We start from the raw sequence: 27,959 nt of genomic DNA, 5'->3' as shown, positions 1-27,959 counted from the left end.
AACTAAACAAGTTACAGATGCTGAAGAAAAGAAAAGCAGAAAATCAGGCTTCTCCTTATTAATGAAATCTGTCCTAATAGTCAATTCCAATTTTTAATACTGTTTGTTATTGTATGTCGAGGAGAGACATCAATCTCCAGCTCGCTAAATATTAGTTCAGAACTGTCTCCTTATGATACGTCCGAAAACAGGGACACAACGCCGGGATAATTGCACATCATCCGTTGGAGAAGCTGATATTCTATGAGCCCGGAACAGTCTTTTCATAGCCCTTTGGAAACGAATAGGAACACCACGCCGAAACATCATAGATTAATAGTCGTTGCGGAAACAAATATTTTGAATCGCTAAACCAGTATTTTCAATGCTCTCGCACCTTTTTAGTTACTTTGCTTATAAGAGCGTAATCGCAAAGACAGATTTTTAAATGATCATCACTTTTGGAATCAAATTTGATACGTTTCTGCGATACATACTTCCAGACAAGAACGCCACACAGACATAGCATTTCTTTCTCAGTAGATTTTTCATTCACGTATTTCTTCTAGGTCGACTCTGTATCTTTACTACAGCTAATTATTTTCCTCAAGACCAATATGTCTTCAGTAATTTCTCCTTTTTTTCTCGCGCATGCTCGAGCTTCATCACCGCATTCTATTCTTTGTTTCTTCCACTTTTACAAAAGTTCTACTAGATATTAACCGCAATTTTCGAAGTGTAGGAATAAATTCTTAAACGCATGCACATTGTAACCTTAAATCTGTGATGGGCAGAAACCTTTTTCATTCAGTTACTTCTTTAAACTTCTGTAAACTGGAACTCTCCTTCACTGCACACTTTTCACGTAACCTTTTTCACATAAAGATCGATAACCTGGAACATTCTGTCTTAAAAGTCCATGAAACTGAGGCAGTTTATCTCCACGCATAGATGTCCTTATAGACCAGTCGGGACGAAGTCCTTTCCCATAAATTACATTTTTATACCGAAGCTTCGAACACTTCTACTAGTCATCATCCGCAGAGGCACTCTAACCCACTTTTTTTCTTTTCTTTATCATTTTTGCTAAGCTCCTCATCCAACTGAAAGCAACTACCAAGCTAATCTAAAAAAAGCCAAGCCTTTTTCGACAAAATCATTTCTATTTGACTCTAGACCTGAATATTAATTAAATGGTGTTTTCTGACACAGCTACTCTTCCCGTGAGTTTAATTGGTAAAACACAGTTGGCCACAATCTTTTCTGAACAAACTGTAACCACATAGCAACTAAAATTATGCGCCGCGTATATTTTCTACAGCGCCCCACGAAAGATGAGTAGGGTACTTTCCTCTTCTCATTTGTTGTGGGAAATTCTCCGAGATGCATCCTCTGACAAAAGTTTTTTTTACCAAAAGCGTACTCTTCTGTTTGCATTATAATTCAAGAAACAAATTGAACAATAATTACGTTAATGCTCCAAGTAGAGGTATTTTTATACAAAGCAGCCGCAAACCGTTCACTTCCCACAACGAATGGTTTTCCAATAATTCACATGTAAGGAATTGTTTTAATTCCAAGACCATGTTCGTCCGCATGCGAGCTCTCTGTAGGAGCTTCTTACCAAGAGTGAGTGAGTGACGGAGGACGTGGGCACCATCCCTCTACCGTTACGATCAATTGGTATGAGCACCACGCCCGCCCTTATCTAGAATGACATAATTAGGTACTTAGGTTATCGCTACCCATTCAGACTTGCAAGGTACATATTGCCATACTCTGACTTGCACGACTATTACACATGCCGTACCATATTCGGACTTGCTTATTCATACTTGCATGGTGCATTTATATTCATATTGCATGGTACATATTTCACACATTTCATATTACACGTTACATTTACTGGGAAACTGAATATGACTTATGTTTAAGGTTCTTTGCATCCGTAAGGTTCAATATTTACGTTAATTATACATGATTAGATACTTAGGTTAACTCTATGCATTCATTATTATTTACAGACTTGCATGGTACATATTACACACAGAGAGATTGATTAATACTTATGTTAAAGGTACTTTACATCTTAGGTATTTAGGTTAACACATAGTTTAACACTACGCATTCATTATTGTTTACAGGTTTGCATGGTGCATATTATACACATTACATAGTACAGCTTATATTTACTGAGAAGACTTGCATTGTACATAGTTCACGCATTACATAATACAAATTACATTTCTAAGAATTTAATTATTAATTAATAATATTAATTAATACTTTCATGGTACATATCATACACATTTCATAGTGCAGTTTACATTTACTGACAGATTGATTAATACTTTTGTTTAGGGTACTTAATATTTATGTTTAAGGTACTTTACACCTGTTTGATTCAATTCTTACTATAAGTATGTATAGTTGGGTTCTTAAGTTAACACATAGGTTGGCTTTACGCATTAATTATTATTTACAATTTGCATAGTACATATTACACACATTAAATAGTGCATACTAATTAATTCGAATGGTACATATTATACACATTAAATAGTACTGTGAATATTGACATGGTACATATTACACACAATTACTGAGACATGGGGTATATTTGCATGGTACACATTACACACATTTACAATTTACAGTTAAAAAAAATACAATTGCTGAGAATATTAGCATGTTACATATTACAATAATATTAACATGGTACATGTTGCACACATTAAATAGTACAGATTACAATTACTGAGAAATTTAATAGTACTTAATTTCGTTATGTTCAGACTTGCAGAATTGCATTTACCTATTACCATATTCTGACTTGCATGACTATTATATGTTCTATACCCTATTCAAACTTGCTTGATGCATATACATTCATATTGCATGGTACATATTCTCACACGTTACATACTATATATTGCATTTACTCAGAAATTGTTTTTACTTATGTTTAAGGTACGTTGCATCCGCAAGGTTCAATATTTTAATATTAATTAAACATAATTATGCATTCATTATTGTTTACAGACTTGCATGGTACATAGTACACACATTACATAATATTGATTACATTTACTAAGAAATTAATTATTAGTTAATGATATTAATTAATACTTGCATGGTGCATATTACTTGCTTATTATAGTACAGTTTACATTTATTGAGTGATTGATGAATACTTGTCTTTAAAGTACTTAATACGTTCAGACTTGCAAATCCAGGCCTTGTATGATACATAAACATTCATATTGCATGGTATATATTTTACACATTACATACTACATATTGCGTTTACCTGGAAATTGAATATAACTTATGTTTAAGGTACGTTGCATCCGTTGAGTTCATATTTATGTAATCATACTTAATTAGGTACTTAGGTTAACATTATGCATTCATTATTATTTACAGACTTGCATGATAGATAGTACATACATTACATAAGACTGATTACATTTACTAAGAAGTTCATTATAGTTAATAATATTAATTAATACTTGCATGGTACATATAACACACATTTCATAGTACATTTAACATTTAGTGAGAGATTGAATAGTGCTTAAGTTTAAGTACTGAGAGTGTTAGCATGGTACATATTACACACAATTACTGAAACATGGTACATATTACACACAATTACTGAGACATGGTACATATTACACACATTTACAGATTACAATTACTTAGAATATTAGCATGGTACATATTACATGCATTTACAGTTTACAATTACTTAGTATATTAGCATGGCACATATTATAATAATATTAGCATGGTACATATTACTACAATATTAGCATAGTACATATTACACACATTAAATAGTACAGTTTACAATTACTGAAAGATACATTAAGCAGTTTCTTACAATTCTGTGCCAAGTTTTACATAGTGCATATTACAAACCTGCATTTCACATACTACACACATTATATAATGCAGGTTATATTAATTTGCATGTAATATACATGCAGAAAAAGTCACTATGTTGAAATATTGTAACATTACTAATTGCACAAGGAAAGGTAATCTGCAGATTGGGTTGCAGTCTGTATATAAATAGTCTGATGTGAAAAATAGGCATAGTACATGCATAAATTTGTGATTCCTATGTAGTAGTCACTATGCTGCTTGACACCATAAGTTACATTAAGCAATTTGACACAATTCTGTGCCAAGTGTCATTAGCTTTGACATGACGGCAGTGATTTGGCGTATTGTTGGCTTATGCTTAACGAGGAACCTGCAAAAGGCCTGCCTATCCGTTATAGGAATGGCAATATGGTGGTCCTCTGTAAGGGGACATGCAGTGATGTAATGGTCTGCTGTGCCCTCTTCGCTACAGATGCATTCGTCAGTGCTGGTGATAGCGTGTCGATGATAGTACTTTGGGAAGGGGCCATGACCGGATATGTAACGTACCAAGAGGGGACTGGCGATAAGTCTTTGTAAATCTACTTTTGGCTTGAAGTAAAAAGTTCTTCTGCCGGTTAAGCTGTTCGTCCACTCCTGCTGTCATTTATTGCAAACAATTTGCCGTAAGGTCTTTTCTAGATATGAGGTAGGCCATGGGATCTGTACTGTAGTAATGTTGTTCCCAGTGGCGGCGCCTTTTGCCAGGCCGTCTGCAAGTTCATTGCCATAAATGCCTGTGTATGCTTTAATCCATTTTATGACGTAATGATTGTGAGCATTTTCACGTAGACTATTTTGAATGCCTGCTATTTGCGGGGAGGTATGTTCTGAATTGGCAATTGCTTGCATAGAAGACAGGCTATCTGTATGTATTAAGGCTTTGGAGATTTTATTATTCGTTAGATAGCGTATGGCCTCGTGAATGGCGAGTGCTTCACTCTGGAAAACACTGTTTTCAGTGCTGAGCTGCATCTGCCATTGGTGAAGGGGTTGTTGTTGTTCACTGAGCACGACAAAGTCGCTGCCTACCTTTTCGTCAATACGAGAACCATCTGTGTAGATGGAGATGTAGCCGGATGGTGCCCACATATGCTGGGTTCTTCGTGAGGTGAATTCCAATACCCTTGATTGCTGGGTGTATATGAAGTTGTGAGGTCTTATTCTCAAACTGTTCTTGAGAGAAGGTAAAGTAATCATAAGTAAGTGAAAGTCTTAACTGCTGAACCTGTTGTGTCACCGCTTCTTCTTCTATGCGTAGATGAAGTGGTAGCACTCCTGCCAAGATGTTTAGTGCATCAGTAGATGATGTCCTGAAGGCTCTTGTAATTGAGAGTAGGAAGGGCCTCTGTAGTGCAGACAGGTGCCGGATTTTCCTTCCCTGCATAGAGAAGGCCCAAATGGCCGCTCCATAGGACACTATCTTCTCGACGACAGTAAGATATAACGCTTTTTGTATGTGAGAATCAATCCCCAATGAAATCCGCATTGCATTCTGAAATGCTGTGCTATGGTTGCTTCCTTAAATTAAGTATGTGCGGCATCCATGTCAGTTTTTCATCTATGTATAGACCGAGGTATCTCACGACACGGACAATTTTAATTCGACGATTGTTGATGCGGATTGTCAGTCTTCTAGTCAGTGATCCTCCCTTCTTTGCGATTAGTAGAATTTGACATTTGTGCTCTGCTACTTGGAGTTTTTGTCTGTTGCATTGCTGGTAGAATAGATTGCAAACTTCGTTTGAGTTGGCCTCCAATTCTGCTCTAGTACGTCCTCGGACAAGTAGAGCAACATCGTCTGCATATGCGAATATGGAGGAATGGTTGGCAGTGTGAATTTTAGGACTGAGTTGAAGGTTGTGTTCCACAAATGGGGGCCTGCACAGCACCCCTGTGGACATCCTCTGGTTTGGGTACGCTTGATAATCCCACTGTCGTGCACTATTAGAAGGCAACGGTCCGTTAGGTAATGTCGCAAAGTAAGGAAAATATTGCGTGGACATTGAACTGTTCTGAGTGCTTCTAAAATTGAGGGCCACCACAGCATATCAAATGCACTTTTCAGGTCTATACTGATTAGTGCAGTATGATAGCCGTGGTTGCGATTATCGTGTATAGCTGAATGTATATCGTGGAGTGCATGTAGTGTTGATGACCCTGTTCGAAATCCATATTGCTTGGGGTGTAGATATTGGCCTCTTTCTAAGTGGTGTCGTAAGCGATTCATTAGAAGCTTCTCATATACTTTTCCGAGAGCCGAAAGTAAGCAGATCGGTCGGTACCAGGATGGATCTGAAGGGTCGCGATCCTTTTTTAGGAATAATAAGCCCCTAGAACATCCATGCAATTATCTTGCTCTCCAAAATTTGTACTTAGTTCGAACTACCAATGTTTAGCTATTTTACTTGTCACCCACTGGTGGACTTTCTTCGGTTCATTCGATTACGGCAATCCAAATGGAGGAAATAAGCTTAAGGAAACGAATGCCTTCTGTACTTTCAAAAGGAAATCGACTCGTATTTATGTTATCCACTAAAAAATCTACGATAAGCTACGAAAACTCGTTTAAAAAAACAATACACCCAATCCGTTTGTCAGTACGTGAAGCCAGGACGAAATTCCAGTGTTTATTGCTATTACCAATTCGGCCACTGGTGGGTGCTTTTCTGTCTTTGAGCTTAGAATAAGCGAAGGAAATTGTACTTAAATAAATAGCATCATTTAGGGAACTAAATATAATTTATATTTTTTTAACCTTTGGAATTTAGTATAGTAACAAATTCTAGTATATACATAATGAAAGAAATAACAAAACAAATGCAAGCCAAAAATAATATTAATACTGTTTAATAGTGTAATTTTGGCAATCGTAAAATATGATGAGAGCTACATGTTTATTATTAACTAACTAAAGCAAATATTTAGAAAGGAAGTATTGTACTCCAAAATGTTTTTAACATTTTTAATTACGAGCTACGGTAAAAAAAATCGTATTACATGAATTCATAGTGAATTCCATTTTACTTACCCGTAATGAATGAATATTTTGTAATAATTAATATAACCGAATATGTAAAGATGTCTCTGTGTATTTCTTTAAACAGCGACGGGAAACAAAAATTTAATGGAAATTTATATTCTTCTCACAACCATAGTCTAGCATATTTCTTTAGTTATTATAGAGTTTAAGAAATAAATAGATATCTGCAAAATTTTATATTTCTGAATTTAATAACACATAAAAGGCAAATCTTAAGTCTATAATAGGTGTTTTTATAGAAAAATATTAATCCAAGATTTTATCTAGCTGGTTTTACATTTTCAAGATTAGAAGAGCAATGTCAGTATGAGAAATTTCTACTCTTAATTTGGCTTTCCCATTTTACACATTGTCTTCCAGAAATCCTTATTAATAAGTAATCCTAACGTATACAAATTTTCAGACGATTTATCATTTAAGTGTGATCTTTTAAGCGTTTCAGATATGTCTAAAAGCAATGAATGTACCGATTAACATAATGCATATTGACAAATTAAAATAATACTGTGTAAATATTAATTAAAGAGTAATTTTGCTTAATAGCACTAAATAACACTAAATGCGCTTTTTTCACAATTTTATTTTCCCGAAATCTGTATACAGTTGATATAATATTCTGAGTAATATACAAAGTATTTTCATGAATTTTTAGTGCGAGTTTTAAGTACAACTGATAATACAAGTAGTTACGAGTTCTGTGTGTGTGAAATATTTGTTCATTTCATTTGTTTTCAAAAGAAATGGAAAGGAAACTTTTGAAAATATCCCTATTAACATAAATCAGTCCCTCTTTATTCCTGAAACTCAAAACATCTTTTATGTTTTTAATCATTCGAAAAATAATTATTATGTGTGTCTTTAATCCATAGTAAGAATTGTTGCACCTGCATTTTGTGCAAAACATTAGCATTTATATTCAATTGCTTAATGTTTCATTTGTTTCGAAATTTATGATAAAACTTTTAGAAATTTTCATGCTGTACTTCGGGATTTACTAAAAAACAGTAAAATGATATTTTAAAAGTAACCATGTTATTAGGTAAATATGTTAGAAATTTACTTTGAACACAATTCTTTTTAGTAAACACGTGATATATTTCTTTTAAATTAATAATGTTTTCCGATATTTATTCACTATATGTTTGGCACAAAAAACTAAGTTTATACCCCCATAGAATTAGCAACCATCCAACCAACTACCAGGTGTTTCTCATCTTAAAAAATAAAATAAAATATTAATTATGAAATTGCTTTTAGGCTACAATGTCTATATACTGCAATTTAATTTGTTTTTGCTAGTAGTGAAATGTTTCACGTGAAAGCAGTCAAGTTTGGATAGGAAAATTTCTAAAAATGGGGAATAGAATAAATATACGGACACATGCGATTAAAGTCATTAACCATTTGTTCATTTTTTTTTTAATTTTGAATTTATTTTAATCGGTTTATTTACTCTTCGTAAACAATTTTGAAACAAATTATAAATTAATTACGCAACATTCATTTTCCTTACTTCCTTTTGTCGCGACATGCGAATTGCTTTAAAATGTATATGCAGTTCTTTGAAATTTATTCACTCGCTTTCGGTAAAATAAATTTCATTTGTATACCAGACCTAACAATGGTGTGGATCAGTAGTCTCCGTGGGAGTAAAAAGATAAAATCTTATTCAGTGGGGAGAATTATTAAATAAAATAACAAATATCGGGTATTACAGAAGAACGGAAGAAACTGTGGTAAAGAAAAAAAATTGATCTCCGATAAGCTATCCATCTTTTTACTTCCTTTGGGCCCAGAAACTAGCTCAGACATGTGTCATATAAGTTGTTTATCACTCATAATTTTTTCAGAAGTAAGCTAGTTTTCACCTTACGTTAAGACTTCGTGGACCGATAAAAGTAGAACGAAAACTTCCCCCGGCTTAAGGTTGTTTGCTATATAGGATTAGTTTTTTCCCCTGTTCTTACCCTACATTAATGTAACTATAAGAACTAGAATGTTTGACTGGATTTGTCTAATACTCCGAAGTGAAGGACAGATTCTCCGTTTTTGAAACTATTGACAGTCAGTCTTATAAAATAAATATAGCTATAAAGAACTTTAAAATACTGTATAAAAACGCTATAAAATACTAACGTACTTAAAATTTATAAGCAAATTATGTCTCAAAAGAGCACATTAAAAATTAGATAATTTTCATTGAACCATTAAACCGCTATTTTAGTTCGTCATACTGCCATTATAAAAAATCTTTTATACATATTCTCAAATTCGAATTCTCGTTTGGGAATTTTACAGTCGTTTGAGGAGCTACGCCGATATGGTTTAGTTATTGAAATACCACGTTAACTCTATTATTAACAAAACAAAAAGAAAATTGTAAATTAACATACACATAATCTGATCGTACTGAGTTTAAATTTAACTCATAGGTTAGCTTGGTATTTCTCAGATGAATCCAAGAAATAATCAGAAAGTACTAATGTGTAAAGAATTAACTTCTGATAGATTTTATACTTAAGGCAATTCTACTTAGTATTCGAAATTCTAAACCCTCTTTAAGAAAAACATTTATCACTAAGCGAAATTACATTCACTTCTTCTCTATATTCAAAACATGCACTGTGTGTTTAAAGTTGATATAATTCTAGACAAATGAATATATAGGAGGCAAAAACTTAATATAATATGTATATATATATCGTTATATCTTACATATATATATATATATGTGTGTGTGTGTGTGTTTGTAATAACAAAATACGATGGTTGCTTTAAAAATAATTGGCGACCTCAAAATTAACTATTCTAAATTTGGTGCTCTTCCCCTAAATTTATCTGTTCTCCCAATTCGATATCTTTCCATGTTATACGGCACTGCTTGACAAAGTTATTTTACGACATGTTGTGTAACAGTGATCGTTACTTAGCATTTTAAACCAGAAATATTTTTTTCTCTAAAATGATATATCAATATTAGTTACATATCAGTGCAATGGTTTTGTTCTTCAGTTTGTGCGCCATCACTGAACATGATTTCAAAATTAAAGTTAAATACTTTGGTAATTTTCTTTTGTATAAAATATCAAGCACCTTTTTCTTTTCTTTTTTTTTTCTTATCTCCACCCCCAAGGAATGAGGATACACTCTTATTAAATATAACTATACATTTAAAGTATAATATAAAGAACAAGGTATTGTAGTTTTTAAAAAATTACGTTTCAAATTTAGAAATGCTACAGTGTGAATATTTTTCTCATTTCAAGCTCTTTTTGGACGAAAAGTACATATCTACTGCCAACGGTTACGAAACTAATATCTTTATATTCACGCTTTAAATGCTTTTTTATTCAGATTTTAATTCTTAGTATACCTTACTATTATGAGGACACTTAACTTTAATAAATTTGCAAGGACGTTCAGGGGATATTGCTGTGAAAAAAGGTAAGAAAGATTCCTTTGTGCCTTTTGAGTAAAGGTCAAGAAAATATTTTACAAATAAAGCTGTTCCGAAATATTTTTCGAGTTCTAATAGTAGATAAAATATGTTAGCCAAACAATCTAAAAGAATGCTGAAAAGCAATTCTTTTCGGAGTGAATTTGTCTTAGATCTATATAAAAACAGGTTTTTTTTTTTCCTTATTCTCCTGTAACTTTTTCACAAGGGCTTTGGGCTCTCTTCTACAGGAGTAATTCGTTACAGAGGAAGTAAAATCTCTCTTCAAACCATAAAACTTGGTTTCTCTGGTGGTTGTTAGATCAACTTTTCGAATGGAATGAACTTTATCCAGAGGTCGTAAAAAAGATCTAGCGAATCGTGTGTTCGATATGAAAGAAAATTTTTGTGCAGAAATTTCAGTGAAAAAGTTTTCTTGAAACAAGCGTCATGAAAAAAACTCTTCAGGTACTATTAAGGAAAGAAAGTGTATTGATTTTCCTTGAAAGAAACTTATTTCTAGTTCTTGCAGTATGATGCAGTATAGAAGCTATCTGAATTACCAATAGAAAAAATAATATTTTATTTTCAGATGTAGAATTATGCGTAAATTGAATAATTACACGACACTTTATTGACCGTTTTCTAAATCAAATGAGAGTGCACTCCGAGAAAAATTGAACTTACTGAAACTTTAATTAGTTAGCAGAACAATGCAAGCAACATGAATTTAATCAAAAGATAATCATTTATTTAATTAATTCATTAATCTTGATGTTAAGAATTTTAATCAGAGTCAGATTTTAGAGAGTTATAAAACGGAAATTCTGAAGCTATGTTTAAGGTAGTAATTCTCTAAAATATTCAATTTTTAATATCCAGAAATTATTTATGTATATATAGCTTAATTGTGTAACATTTTATTGCTTATTGATAACATCAATGACTTTATTTCTTTTGGGCATTTCTGAATTTCATTTGGGAGTTACTATTTTTAGTGCAGTAATACCCAAAATTTCTGCCACACATTTCATTATATAAACTGATAACGTTTATCAAATTTTAATACTGTGTTCTGTAGTTTATCTGATATATTAATTCATACGGTCATATGAATGATTCTGTCACAAAAAAAATTATACTTTAGCTAAACGTATTTTTAGATATTTATTTTACTTATACTGATGTACTTAACGGTATTTATAATTTATGGGCAATTCTTGGAAATCTCGCTTTGCTAAGTCTAGATAAGTGGTAGAGTTCTCCATTTGACTGTTATAGCTGTTATAGCTAATATTATCTTCAGCTGCCCATTGTTTAGCAAAACGGATATTTTATTAATTTAAAATTAGCTGTTTTTCCTTTGATATCTTCCACTAAAGGACCGTATTCGGCTTTCATTTTTGCAAGTATATACTTTCGTAAGCATATACTTCGTAAGCATACACTTTCAGTTACAAAAATTGTTTCAAATGACACAAATTTTCCCTTTTGCATAAATTTAAATTAAAGGAAGAAATGTTTTTATAAATCATTATGAAATCTAACATTATATACTGTCCATATACGTATATTTAGGTAAATTTTGGAATCATTAATAAAAAGAGGTGTGTTTTCTATCCATTAAGAGTTGGCTGAGATATTTAGATTAAAAGCTGGTGATCATATTGTGGGACTGTACACAAATTGAAGAGCAACATATCTGCCTTTGTGCACAACTAAATTGAAAATTATAGTTTAAAAATGTATCAAGTGCTAAGCTTTTCTATGTATATTATCGTGAAAGCTATTGATCAATATATTTTATTCTTCTAAAAAGAGATTTTGTTTACGAACTCCTGCAAAATTCGCGTTCTAGAAAACTGGTAAGTTTCGGTATTGGTGCATAGCTGGTAACATTATCTGCATAAATTATAGGTTAAAAGCATTAACAGCTTGATGGACTTTTTGTATGATTATTATATTTTCCAGATACACCCCTCCCGTTTACATGTCGAACTTTCTTTCAGCTACCACGAAGGCACGCGGAAAGCAGATAGAAAATAACTTACATATAACCCTCTCTTTTAAAAGGTGACTGGGGAAAAGGATACCCAATTCCCAAATCTTGGTGGGAACGAGTTATCGTCCACTACCTTTTAGTTCGGGCCACATTTGTAGAGTTATATTTCATCTAGTAGAAAGATTTAAGTGTTATAGCCCTAAAACAAGTGACGAGAAATATCGTTCTGTCTGAGATCTAGAGCGTCAGAGTTAAAGCGTTGGCAATGACAGAATGCAAACACAAATACTTACAACTGACAGAAAACTAACCATGTAGTGCCCGCCACGATGCCAGAAATACTCTTTCCCTCAACTCCAAAACCCTCAGACTAAGTACTCACAACTAATTTGCATTCTGGTGAGGAATGTGAAAAACAGAATTTATAGTAAAGACTAAATATCCAAATACAAGTAACTAGTTAATTAACATAAAAATTAAAAATTAATTAAAAATTAATTTTTAATTTTTATGTAAAAAAAATTAAAAATTAATTTCGAAAAATGTTTTTTCATGTTGTAGGGTTTATATTTACTTTAACTAACATTTATTTTAAGTTTAAACTATCTTTCCTGTCAATCCTTACTTTCCCCTGGAACTGCCAATGCCAGAATATGTAAATTTGAGTAGAACGCGCAAGCATTCAAATTATCAGCGGAAGTAGTATGATTTAAATAGAAGGAAACAAGTTCGGTGAGAGAGTTATTCTTACTTAGCGAGCGCGGAGGTAGAAATCGAGAATTGAAGAACCCCGCGTTGCGGCCTATGTGCTTGGCGGGAAGTAGTTGCAATGTTCCAGTGAGCTTCAAGTCTGCTGAATTAGCTGCGGTATTTGTAAAACGCGGTGAGTTAGTTATTTTAGAGAGCCTCGTAGTTAGAATCTTGTCTTTATTTTCTTTTCAGGTTATTATTTTTATTTTGACTGCCTAGTTGGCACAGTTTGTAAGCGTCAAGAGGACGCAATTGTAATTTAGTACGTTGAATAAAAAGGGACTTAAACCCTTTATAAGACTCTGTGGTTTATACAAGCTTTCACAGTCACCTCTTGGTTGCGTGCTAGTTAGAGGCGCGCAACGTTATAATGTATCAATTATAGCAACATTATTAATAAGAATGCTACAGGTTAATAATTCATAAAGTGATATTATTGAAATATTTTTAATGGAAATAAAAATAACTTCGATTTATCCTAATTTATTTTTAAATCTACCACTCAACGAGGGTGATATTATATTTTCTTTGGCAATAAAACGAATAAAAATGGCAGATTTTAAAATTTAATACTCCAGTCAACAGTCAATTATTATCGAAGGAAAGTCCCCCCCCTTTTTTTGCTGCTTAAAATGAGTACAAATTTTCTCTAAATATAATTTTAGGAATTTTAGGTTCAAAATTTTATATTCCGTATTTTTTACAAAGTTGATTTGTAAATGGTCAATGGCTGCGAAGATAAGAACTGGATAAGGAGATTTTAAGAGAGTAGTAGTTTATTAAAAGTGAAGAATTACTTCTTAGTCCCAAAACTGAAATGCGCAAGCAAAAATATTCTCTCGATTGCTTGAAAATAGATTATGACAGCCAAGTACCAATGTAATATCCGTCACGTTATTGCATAAGTATTAAGCGATTCGTATGTTCAAGATTTGGGAGAATTAAAGCGATATTAAATACCGTTACCAAAGCGCGGCTGCATTCTGCAATTGATGCGATCCCTATTTTTCAATGAAATCTGACGTGATGAATTGGCACTCACCTCCATCTTCATCCAGTGCACACCGTCGTTAACCATTCTATCGTCATACAGTCTGGAAGCAGCTAGCATTATTAAAGTTCTAAAATATTTTGCCTAAGGTTAGTTAACCGTAGTTCCCTAATGATGGTCAGGCGTGTTAGTGATTGCAAAATACAATTTCGGTCTCAGTTGGATATTTCAAAAACGACACATAACAAATAAATAAGTCTAATGATCCTTGATGATACTGGAGTTAAGATAACTTTAGGTTATTTAAGCTTTAGCTATTTTAACTGCATTCTTACCAATTTAATTAGGGTAGGACGTTTTTAAAGGAATCTTTCTTAAGGAGCCTTTTCTTAAGGTTTTTTAAGTACCCATTATTACAAAATCTAAAACTTAATGCATCAATTCTTTTATTTTTATTTAAATTAATTAATTATTATGATGTACATAGCGCATCTACAAATAGTTAGACTCAATTCGTACTAAACTGTAAATTGAAGAAATATTTAGACATCAACATGCATTTATTGGAAGGCTGTAGAATGGTTGGCACTTTCATACGACTGTTTGATTCCAGCTTAAAACTCCCCGTTTGGAATATTATTTGAATATGTAGTAACGGCTTTACAAATCTGCTGATTACTTTCAAAATAATGACCTTGTATGTGAGATTTGTTCTAGGGAAGAAAAATTTCTGCAGATAAACGTTGCGATAAATAAGATGCTGGTTGAGATTTCTCATTCCTTTCGGTACTGAAAACTGCTGAACGAATATGGTATTGTATAAAAGAATGGTCCTGAAATATTTATAGACACAGCGTATTTGTTTCTCTTCAGAAATCTGTTCCAAAACGTTTTTAATATGTGGAATTGAAGGTTTTCCAAGAATAAATTCTTTGGGAATTATTACCCTTCAATGAATAATATTTAGCAATATATTAAGATTTCGCAACCAGAATTTTTTTGGCACCATTGAACTTTCATGAACGTAAGCAGATAATTTGCGTTGTGTCTCAGAATAACGATCAAAGTAACAAGTTTGATGTCCAGCGCAATCTGTTCATTAAAATCAGGTTTAATATCTACAGAAAAATGCTATTGCTATTTTTTGCTCTGCTTTTGAAGAATTTCACTGGATCAAAACGATTCACTATAAACATAAAATTCTGTTCCTCAAGCATACTATATTTTTAGGAAAAATAATTTAAGAAGCGATAGTAATAAATGCAGTCAATTATTTTGGGCAGGTTTGATGGAATTGGTTATACATGTAGTACCGAAACCTTACAGACGCACAGTTCTTAAACAGTTGTAAACAAAAATAGACTGCTTGATATAACAGCAAACACTTTCACATTATGCAATTTATCGAAATTTGCTGGTCCTTTACTTTGGCAGAAATGTCTCTTTCACGTAAGACTTTCATTGAACACAAACTTTAATTGACTTAATTCGTCAATGCACATCGGTATATGATCGTCTGAAGATGTCTATTTTCTCTTTCCTATAGTTGTTTTCATTATAAAATAAACTCTTACTCTAGAGAATGAAGCAATAAAATAAAGCTTCTTTTATAAAAAGAGAAGGCGTGAGTAAGTTGCAGGCTGAAGAATTAAATTTAATTTTTCTCTGCTAGTTAGGATGAAAAAGGTTTCGGTTAAGCGTGCAGAGATTTCAGTGAACTTTCAGTACTACGTTTCGCTGCAAATATCCATTATAAAGAACTATATCATTTACAATATATTGTTTTCCATTAATAATTATGGTTGTTTTTACATTCTTTAATGTACAGGTTCTTGCAAAAGTATTTGGCTTGAAAATAAATTCAGATTACTGCGAGTTGATTGACTTTTTAAGAACATTTTAAATTTGAGAAGGTATTCACAACTTTGAAATTTTATTATCGCATCCTAATTAATCATGCAATTTTAGATTTATTACAGGTGAAAGCAGAAATTGGTAAGGCTTTTAAACCATTGTATGTTTTATAGTTTTGCAAATAAAAGAGTATTTTCCTCCTCCCATGTGGCGGGAAACTTGCTCGTTGCACATTTTTTGGTCATAGATGAATCCATCGGTTATTTAGCCCCTTGAAATACAATGAAGTCGGGGAGACGTCACACATTTCATGTGCCATTATAGACTTTGATGTCTCTGAGACATTAAGAACTGTCTTCAGAGGACGTCGTGCGCTATATTATTATATTCTTTAACTCTTCGGGTCCCTAATGAAATTCAGTGGGCAGCTAATTTGCTTACAATTCTTAGCACCCAAATGAGCGAGATTTGGAATTAAAGTTTGTAAATTATATGAATTCAATTCTGGGTATTTTTATCGATTCAAAATTTACACAGTACAAAACAAAATTCAAGAAAGTCATGAACCTGTATCGGAAAAAGTAGTCATTAAAATAGCCAAACCAATTTTGAGAAAAGCATATACCTTGTTCTTAAATAATTGTATTTGTCTCCTAATTTATTAAAAATTTTGCATGGAAATAATTCAAATGTTGTTGGAACAAAAATAGGAAAAATAAGAAAAAAATCGGGAAAATATGCAAAAAAAGCTATCACCGTATAAGCTATATTCTGTCGTTACGCTGGCATGACAAGAATGATGAGTATATCATAAGTACGAAATGTTCAAAAGCAGAAGTGGTTGATACGGGAAAAATAAGAAGAAAAAAGAGAGGTTAAGAAGAAACTGTTTTGAAACCAACCTGTGTTGTGGAGTACAGTCGTGGAATAGGAGGTGTTGACAGACAAGACCCATGTCTTGCATGTTTACCTCTCATGCGAAAGTGTGTAAAAGAATACAAAAAAAATTTCCATTTATATGTTTGATATAGCTGTTTATAACGCTTATGTCTTATACTACAAGTTGATTACTTCACAAAAGCAATCGATTGTGAATTTTCGGCTGAATATTGCATAAGGTATGCTCTATAATTGTTCCCTTCCGAAGTATCAGACCCGCAGCAAACCGTCTCAAAATAAATTCTGAACTTAGTTACAAGCAAAACATTGCGCACATTTTTCCTAGCATACACCTGCGATAAATAGAAAGCAACATCCTGGAAAGAGATACCATGTGTGCATAAACATAATATAAGAAGTGATATGACTTGGCAGCGTAAAACGTATCTAGCTCCACTAAATATTCCGAAATGTTTTGAGATATATCATACTTTACAGGACTACTAAATTATTATTTTATGGTATTAATTATTATACATTAAGATTATATATCAACCTTACTGAATGTTATATAGCAATGTAAATCTGAAAATAAATGTTCTGTTTTTTCGTTTCTAAGCTTACACATGAGCGTCCAAAGTTGAGGCAAATTAAATGGTATTCTTCGGACGCATCGAAGCGTATTTTATTTGTATATCTAGGGGTGAATTTCCCCATGAAGGAGAACGTTGTCCATTGCGCACCACTGGACGAATAGATATTTTGCCACAGAGAAGGTGGAGAAAGGCAAGCGAAATCATGCGAAGTTTTACGTGGGAGTTGAACTCACAGTCTTGGTTTTGAACTATTAGTTAGCCTCCACAAATAATTTTAAAATGTAGGACTATGAAAAACGAGTTTTGCAGGCGTAAAACGGAAGCTTATGAAGAAATCATCGTATTGGAAGATATTTGTCAAGATACGTTATAAAGGTTTAAACATAGAAAGATTTATCTTGGTTGTAAAATAACTTTCAAAATAACCGAACGAATATGAAATTGAGAGTTCCGAGAAGCCTTGGCTAATAATATGGAGGACGTGACTTAGATATATATATATGTATATATGAATATTTCATCCTGAATTAAATAATATGTTTTAAAAATTGCATAAGTTCTCCAGTTTTAGAATAATTATTAAGTGAACTTTTTCAGAGCAACAGACAGGTAATAACAAAGGCAACGCTTATAAAAACCATTAACTGTTTGCTTTTACATTATTTGATACTACTGCAATTGCTAAGATTAAAGTAATTTGTTAAGGTTGTGCTAAGCACTATAATCAAGTTTTGTGCCCTTGAGCTATCGAAGTAGAATCATAATATCTATGATTCCAATTTTAGATGGACAGCATGAAAGCTATGCACATGGGAAAGAATTTGAGAACGAGAGAGAGATCGTGACTAAGTGGTCGTTTCGTAATCGATCTAATACGATATCTGCTTGCTATGTGACGCATCACGTGGAGCAGGGCTCACTAAGAAGCTTACTCTAGAGAAACTGATTTCAAAGACTTCGTCTCTAACAGACTCGCTTTTGTAAAACAAATCTGATAGCAAAAATAGCTGTTCCTTCTAAGAACAATGTTTTCAATTATTAGAATATTCATATGATGCTATTTACGCATCTATCATATGCTCGAGGTACCGACTGGTGAAAGTTATATTTTATTGCTGAATGGAAATGATTTTTGATCTATGATATTTCGTCCTTTAAAGGTAGAGCATATTTTTTATTATTTTTAACATTAAACCAAAACCTATCATCTTTATTATAAACATTCTATCCAAAAATGATCAATTTTTAACAGGAAAATGTCAGATTGTTTAATATGAATTTATAATCAAGCTTTTCCTCTGTGTTTGTTGCAATAATATATCAATGAGCAAGAAACAAATATTATATATTAACTCAAGCAGGATTAAAGTTCAATTTAATACTATTAATATTTATGTGGTTTAAAATAACTGCGTTTATAACATATAAAGAAGGTTAGAAATATATTTAATTACAGAATCTTAAGCTGTTTTACATAGTTTAGCAATCAACAGTGTTATGGCCTCTTAGGTATATATAATCAGCTCAACTCGGGAGAAAATTCCATATAAACTAGATCCCTTTTTCTTATATAGTATTATCTACCCTGCATATAAATCTAAAATTTTATCTAAAACTAAATTAATTTTTTTCGGCTTTAAATTTTAGTTGAAAACAAACTGATGTTAATGGAAATGAATGTAAATTCACTTTTGCTCTTTCTATAAAAATTAAAAATGAAAGTAAACCCCTTTTCGTAGTGATTACCTCTGATAGTTGTTAGTACGTCTACCAGGATATAAACAGACACAATAACTGAACGTTAATTCTCTATAACGGGCACCTCCACAGGAGATCACGACATTCAGGAGGGTTTATCTTTAAGAGGGTTTATTAAGCGTTCTTAATACCAGATTTTTTCCTTTAACAGGAATCCAGATTAGTAGTCTTATATTTTATCCATTATTTCTAAACTTATAGATATTTCTCAATACTCTAGTATTTTAAAAGTAGCACTCAATACAAAAATGCAATATTAAAAAATATATGTGGCCTTTTCATTTTAGAGCTTAATATAAAATTTAGTTTCATATGCTCAAAGACGCATTGTAGCATCAAATAAAGAAATACATATTTCAAAAATTTTTTGTGTCATTAAAAGAAACATTACATTTATAATTTAAAAAACAATTCTGTAATTACAGTTTGAAGTTTAGTCTCATGATAAAAACATCATTTATGAAAAATTTATTCTGTTTTTAATTTCATTTTGTATATTTTCTTCTAAACCTATAAAAAATTGTTATAAACAGAATTTTTGTTAAATCTTGGAGTTCCAAAAGTATGTTTTACTGTACTCATGAATATTACATTTAGTTTATCTTTATATTTGTGAAATTCGATTACAGCTATCTTCTTCTCCTATGCTTGGCTTCCGCTCTATTTTATCAATTTTTAAACTAACCAAGCAACAAGCTTTCATAACAACGAGATAGTTCGCCGCGATATCTCTATGATGAGGTAAATCCTTTGGAGTATTATCTAGAGTTTCAAAGCAAAATGCACTCCGTGTCGGGAAAAGATGCTTTTATATTCTTCTTCGCAGACTTTAACGTCAGATTTCTGACACTCAATTTTCTCCTTCGCTGTTGGAAAACTCCTTGGTTATCTGATACAGAATGTCCCTTTTAATGGACCATAGTGACTGTTTTTTCACCTTAGAGTGCCATTAAAGATGCAACACGCATGACTGCATGATCTTCGTTTTACGTAAACTTATATTTTACTCATCTGAATATCTTTTGAATCTTCTCCTTATGACTAAATTTTGTAGTGGCTTTCATATCATACATTCTTTAAAACAAAATCCTAATCTTGAAAGCTTTTCGTTCTTTTTTTAATCCAATATATTTGTCAGGGAAATAAAATGAAAGTAAAAATTCCAACTGCGAAATGATTATTTGCGCGCCTAAGCGGAAAATTATCAGCAAACATTTTGTTACTGAACTTTTAAGCTCGGCTTATAAATGAGTTAGAAATGATTTACAAAGGATTGTATCAAGATAATAATGCTGTAGACTAAATAACTGACAAAGTATAATTTTTTATTTTGTTTTATTCCATTAAATATTAATATTATTTCTCAATATCAGTATGTGATTCGAAATTTTTCAGTCATTCAGGTAATATCCCTTTTATTTCCGTCTATAACACTGTTCCTGGTGCATTTCTCTAAGAATCCGAACTATCATTTCTGGAATATTTTTCGAATACATGTGAAGCTCAGCTTCAGCTAGTCTAAAAAGGCTTAGCTAAATTTGACATTCAACAAATTGTAGAGACATTAGGATTTTTGATGCTGAAATACTTGTAAAATGAGCAATCTTCTCGCCGGGACTGGTACCTCGGACTTCTCGAAAACGCGCCGTGTGTGCTGGCCATTATACCAAGAAGGCATGCTAAGAAGGCGGGCGAAATACCCTATATAGTCCCTCTTTTACGGGCGACTGGGGGTTAGAACACCCAGTCGCCAAATCCTGGTGATGAAGAATCATCATCCACCCTTTTTTTCAGTTCGGGCCCCAATGACGGCAACCTGCTTATAATCTGTCTCAATCTCTAATGGGTCATTTAGAAACTAATCCTACTGATACGATTCTTATATAACGCTCATGGTGCATATACTTACTTATGTCTTTCAGCCAATTATATTAAAATTATAGTATAATTATTATTAATCATAAAATTATAATTAATAATATCATTATAAATGTTAAAATTCACAAATTGTGCCTTAAATAACCAGTGAGAAAAAAATCAAACACATAATGCATTAGTCATACTAAATCTTCATACTGTATTCTGTGCTGGCTTGATGCTGTGCTAATATCACTGCTTAACTGTGATAACATCATTATATCTGTGTTAACATCATTATATTAACTGTGTTAACATAATCATCATATCACCGTGTTAACATTAAAGACAGTGTTCAATCGACCATAACGACTGCTACATTTTTATGAGCAAACACTGTTGCTCAGTCATGCATTTTTAGTGTTAGATTAGCTGACTATGGCGAAGCATACGCTTGCTGCCTGACTATCGGATAGGATGCTTTCCTGAAGAACTTTTTATTCAAATCTGCTTTGTTTTCACCTTTTGCACGGAGAAAAATCCTGAAAATTAAATATGAAAATACTATATTCGTTTGGCTGGGTTTAAACGCAGATCAGAACAGGTTTCAGCTTCTTTAATCACTCGGTCACTATTTGAGCCATGCACCATTTATCCAATTACCTCAAAGAAAGTCATAAAAAAAGAAAGCATTTCATTATGTTAATTATAATCACTTTATAAAATGTATATTACTATAATTAATGAGGGTCTACCAGCGGCCGAGCGGTAAAGTCGCTGAACACTGGTAGTTCGGTCCGAGGTTCGAATTCCGCGAACCAGCTGGCTGCATGGGTGTTTTCGGGGTTTTCCCCATGTGTAATGTGTATACGAGTCAGGTTCCCTTAGAACGTCCTCCTCGAAGGCATCCCTCCCCTTAGGCAGATAGCCCAAGTGTGCTTTGCCATAATAAAATAAACCAAACCAAACCAAACTATAATTAATGAATAATAAATTCATGTTATTAAATTCTATTCATTACTGTGAAAATCAAATAAGGCACAATACACATACAAAATATACACTCATGTCCATAAATTAAAGATAATGGAAAATCAGGCAAAGGAAGAGTTAGAAGCAAAACAAATTTGACTTATTTGTAAAGCTTATTTATTAAACAAAAGGTAAAGAGCAAAAAATGATGCTGTATGTTTGATATTATTAAAAAAAAAATAGCGATTTTTTCTCCCTGGAGCAAATTAAAAAAAAAAAAAAAAAACTATTTACAAAAAACCAATATTACATGGTTGGTATGATTGTTAATACATTGTATATCTCCCAGACGATGCAATACAGTCCGTACAACTAGGCATGCTGAGTATCAAATTATCGATCTGATCTTGGGGGATATTACACCACTCAAAAAGCAATGCTCTCCGAAGTTCCGGTAGACATGTAGAAGGAGGTTGACGGGCTGCAACTCGTCGGCCAAGCATGTCCCACACGTGTTCTACTGAACTAAAGTCCGGTGAGAATGCTGGCCAGTCCATACGGGTGATATCCTCCGATTGAAGGCATTCGCTTACGATGTCTACCCGGTGAGGACAGGCGTTGTCATCCATAAACACAAATTGTGCGCCCATGGCGCCCCGAAACCAACGTACATGTTGTTTCAGAATGACGTCCGGATAGATTTGGCTTGTCATGGTTCCAATTTGAACATGCAGGTCAGTTCTGGAACCCAGAATAATTCCCCCCAAACGGGCACTCCTGCACCACCGTAACGGTGTCGTTCAATGATGTTTTCTTGGTGGTAACGGGTACCTGGAGCTCTCCATATGAAAGTCCGGCGAGAATCAGACTGCAAGCTAAACCTGGACTCGTCGGTAAACATAACGCAAGCCCACTGTCGCGGTGTCCACAATGCATTCTCTCTACTCCAAGCTAACCGCAGGCGACAGTGAGTTGCAGTAAGCGGAACGCATCTGACAGGTCTACGAGCATATAGAACAATCTGCCCTAAGCGTCTGTACACAGTCTGCCTTGAAATTGTCGTACCAGTGACTGAAGAGAACTGACGAGATAGGTCTGAGGCTGTGCTCCGCCTGTTTCTTTTGGCAGTAACTGCCAAATACCGGTCCTCATTCGGCGTTGTAACTCTGGGGCGACCAGTGCTGTAACGTCTACTCACATTACCATCATCTTGGAATCGTCGCCAAAGCCTAGAGATGACACTCAGGGCAATTCCAAGTTCATCTGATACTTCCAGTTGGGTACGGGCACATTTCAAACAGCCGATAATTCTACCACGTAAAAAATCATCCAAATGCATCCTTTGTGTCATAACTATTCGGTTATTGCACTGAAATGCTTATAAAGCACCTGCGAACAATTTTACTTCTTTGTCTGTATTCGTTATATATCACTCTGCTACACTCTCGTCACTGTGACGTACCATCGGTGTAATCTGGTTACTTCCTGAAATTTGCATATGATTTTTGAGGATGTGTGTAGTGATTTTACAGGTGATATATTTATTTTAGAGTTCGATTTCCGACTGACTCCGAATTATCCTTAATTTATGGACATGAGTGTATATATATATATTTCCATCCTATATATATATATATATCCATTATATATATAAGCATCTGAATTGAAATAAAAGCAAGGCAAATCCTCTATACTATAATAATTGCAACTGTGTATAAGAGGTTTATCAGAATATCAAAACAAATCCAATTAAAGAAAGAATTCATAGTAGAACAAACTCGAAAAATAAAAAAAGCGAAAGAGAAAATATATAAAATTATACAATAATATATATTGTAACGTTCCTATTGAAGCCTATTGAAGAACATTTACATACTTGATATTATTGCGGTAGAAAACGAGCCCAGCGAAACTGCGTACAAGCGCTACACAGACAGAAGCTTAGCTATCCAATACGGATAACTAAAGCGTAGTTATCCAATATGGAAGCACATGAAGAGAAAGGTTTTGGTTTGAGTTAAAAGTGTTAGTTCCCAATTATAACATCTTCAGTGCTGAGCAGGCCGTGCAAAATGGAATGATCTAGAAATGACACAATCCAGAGAAGTTGCTAGTATTGGACTGCGCAGCGCTGATGAGGTAATAATTGGAAACTGAAACTTTTTAACTCAAACCCAAACTTTTCTCTTCGTGTGCGTCCATCTTGCATAACTACCCACTTCAGCTTTTCACTCTGCTCTGCTAGGATGTACCTTCGCTGTCTTGCTTGCTATTGCAATAATATCAAAAATGTAAGTGTTCTGTAAAAAGGTCTGTTTAACATGTGATTGAGACAATAATTTGGATACCACAAGAGATTTCTTTTAGCAAGTGAATGCAGAAATTGGAATGCATACCATTATCTATTTCAACTTAGACCTTAAATTGAGTTTTTCTTTAGTTCTTTCCTTTATTTCTCATTGTTGTCCTGCAGATAAATGTAAAATAAATTCCACATGTTAGTCATAAAATTAGTGATATTGTTTGAAATCTTGTAGCAATATAACTGCATGAAAGGATTTAAATGGTTAATATTCTTTCTCTTTATGGGCGATAAAATGGAATTAATGTAAAGATAGAAATTGTCTATTTCTGTTTACTTTCGCTTTTGTTTTTCTAAAGCATATGCGCCTGGGATACCTGCAACTAGTTTCTTTAGAAACCTCTAATGCTAGATGCGTCGGTAGCACTAATCCGCTACATAGTGTTTTATAACAATGCAATAAAACATCGTAATAATTAACTGAGACGCAATATCCGAGCTTTTCTTTTGCTGATGACAGTAACAGAACGCATTTGTCACTGTCACAGTTACTACAAATTAACACTTCTTCTCTTTATTTGCACAGTGGGAAACTCGATCACAGAAGAGAAAGAAAGACAAAGGGAAATATATTGCTGTTAATATAATAATATATGAGGACCTCATTAATTTGTTTTTTCTAGTAGTCACTTATATCTCATCAATTCATTATTTAATTAAACATAACATAAAAGATAAATATAGTAATACCTGCTTTTGTAATTCTTTCAAGCAAAATATTGTTTTCATTAATTTCCTTTCATATTATAAAAATTGAACAAATTGTATAAATTATGAAATTTACTAGCCATAAAGGAGTTTAGACCCAAATGGATTATTAGATTTGAAAAAGCATTTTGCATCGGTTCACTATAAATGTCCTTTTCAGTTTTCAGATTGTTGCCCCCAAATATTAAAGCCCTGTATTATATTTAAAGAAATTGTAGATTTTGCATGAATGTATGTATGTTTCTCGCTCTGTGGAAAAACAACGGTACTTAGAGCCATAAAGTTTTGAATAACGTAGTCCTCCCCACGAACATGGACAAAATGGAAGCCAAAATTTTGAATTTCGAATTTGCTTTATTATCTGTCTTATATTTTGAAAACTTTAAAGAATTTTTTATTAAGAAATTCAAAAATTTCAAAGCGAGCACTTTGGTACTGTGGCAGCACTGTGCAGAATAAAACATTTTTATCTCCAGAGGCGAGATTGTCTATCGGATATTTTTAATGATATGCTGTTTTGAATATTTTGTGATTTTGCTATTGCATCGAATTTTATCCGCCGTAAACGCCAAGAACGTTATATTTCATAGATAACGTAAACACACAGTATGTTAAAAATATAAAGACATTATAATTTTCTAAAGCCATCTTAGTATCAAAAGTGAACATTATGATGAACTAAGAAAAGACTGAAAAAAAAAAGCAGAAAATATATGCCAACACTTAACGCTGCATCGGGAATTCTAAACGTATAGTGTTATATTACTGTAATTATATATGGTACTAGCAGCTTCGCTGCCAGCCTTCATCTGTCTTTTAAATGTACCGGGAAAATGACTGAAGGGAACACCAAACGTTAAATTTAAAAACTGCGTAGAATTTTGCTCTGCAGAAAACTTCATAAAAAAAGTTATTACGTATAACAAATTTACAATGAAATAAGCAATATCCCATAATACAAATATTAATTATCCTAATAAATAAATTAACCAATTTCCCTTTGCAAAATCTTAAGAACTCAAATGGTATAAAGGAGGTTAAGACCTTTGTTTCCTAAAAAAATCACTCAAAACCTTTCAATATCTTAAAAACAGTTAAAAGAGCAATAAATAACATTAAAGAATACAAAAAACAGAAAATTCTGGAAAACAAAGTATAATTAATGATACTTTATCTTATATTTTTCATAGAAAAAAAATACAATGAAATAAGCTATATACTTTAATACAAATATTAATTATCCTAATAAAAATTAACCAACTTTCCGTTGAACAAAAAAAATCATTCAAAACTTTTCAATATCTTATAAACAGTGAAATAAGCAAAAAATAACATGAAAGAAACTCAAAAAACCAAAAATTCCACGCACAATTTTACTCAGCAGAACAACTTTATAAAAAACATCAATAAAAATTTATTATATATATAAAAAATGACTATGAAATATGCCAATCTCTTAAAAACAGTGACATACGAAAACGATGAAAACCTGTTGCCAAACCCATATTTCCAAAAGAATGAATCTATTCAAAATGATGCGATTTCATCGAAAATCTATCAACAACAATAAGAAAGTAAAATTGTTGCCAAAATCCCATTTTTAAAGATGTGAGATGTGAGAAGTGTACTCGGAAGCTTCATTTAAATTTTTTTAAAAAAATACAAAATATTATCATTTTTCCAAAATCCTTTTTGTAAAAGTAGTCGCAAGGATGAAAGTTTAACGTGTCTAAAAATCAAAGGAAAATAAACTGTACATTTTTAAACATAAACATTTTTAGAAAAAATCACGTTGAAAAAGTGTTAAGCTCCCTTTGTTAAATAAATTCGTATTTAATCGATTTATTGAAACACGAAATTTATTTTAAGTTCGTAAAATAGCTAAGTGCCTATGTTTCATGACGATGTGAAAATGTAGTGCGTAGAGTAAAATCTCGCTTTCCTATAGCCCATTATGTCTCAAAATGACGCGATTTCGTCACAAAACATAAAATAAAAAAAACAAAAAAATTTTGAATTTCCAAAAAATCGCTTCGAGGTGCACTGCTCTTGTCTAGATGCACCTATATACCAAATTTCGTAGCCGTGGGTCTTAGCTTACGCGCAGCGCGAACGAAAGACACACACACACACACACAGAAAGACTCTTTGTTTTATTATATGGTAATAGAGTTAAGTGCGAAGAAAATGATGCTTAATAATAAAGCTAAAAATGCAAAAAAGGGGTTAGTAGGAGTGAGTATAACGGGAAACTGGCAGACTGTGAGCTCAGCGAGAGGTTAGAAAAACTTAGTAGACCCTTTTGGGCTAAGCTTTCAATATTGGCAAATCAGAAACCTTTCCTATTTTTTAAAACATTTTATGTTATAAATAAATATTTATAAAATAAATATTTATGTTATTTTATATTCTTATAAAAAGGGCGATACATAATTATTAGCGCAAAAGGGATTTTATTCTCGAAACATAACTTTGCGTTGTTTTACTTTCTATTGTATTTTTTTTCCATTCCAAAAAAGAAAGACACTATTTTTTCATATTCACATCTTTTGTTATTAATTAACAAAATAAACTATTTAAAAGCAATAGATACAGTATAAGAATTGTATATTTTTACATATTAATATGATTGATTTAAATATAAATGCATTTAATTCTTGATATAACTAGTTATAAAGTTCAAAATTTTTGCAGAATTATATTTAACATTATTTCACTTTTTAGATATACAGAAGCTATATAGCTTTCCCATGATAGCCTAATAGCTTGCAAAATGGTTCGCTATTCCAGGCAAATCACATTAAACTTCAAAAGGAATCATTTGGGCAAACGTTAAAATCTG

General features: G+C 32.7%; 1 protein-coding gene across 2 annotated transcripts in view; it reads left to right on the top strand.

Annotated features, from left to right (window-relative positions):
* LOC118201867 (cell adhesion molecule Dscam1-like) overlaps positions 1-27,959 on the top strand; it is a 476,421-nt gene that overhangs the window by 165,348 nt on the left and 283,114 nt on the right. The window lies entirely within an intron of this gene.

The sequence above is a fragment of the Stegodyphus dumicola genome, chromosome 4 (assembly GCF_044657685.1).
Source record: "Stegodyphus dumicola isolate Sdum_Otavi_A_Nest chromosome 4, ASM4465768v1".
In the NCBI taxonomy this organism is placed as follows: Eukaryota; Metazoa; Arthropoda; class Arachnida; order Araneae; family Eresidae; genus Stegodyphus; species Stegodyphus dumicola.
This window is presented reverse-complemented; position numbering and strand designations above follow the sequence as displayed.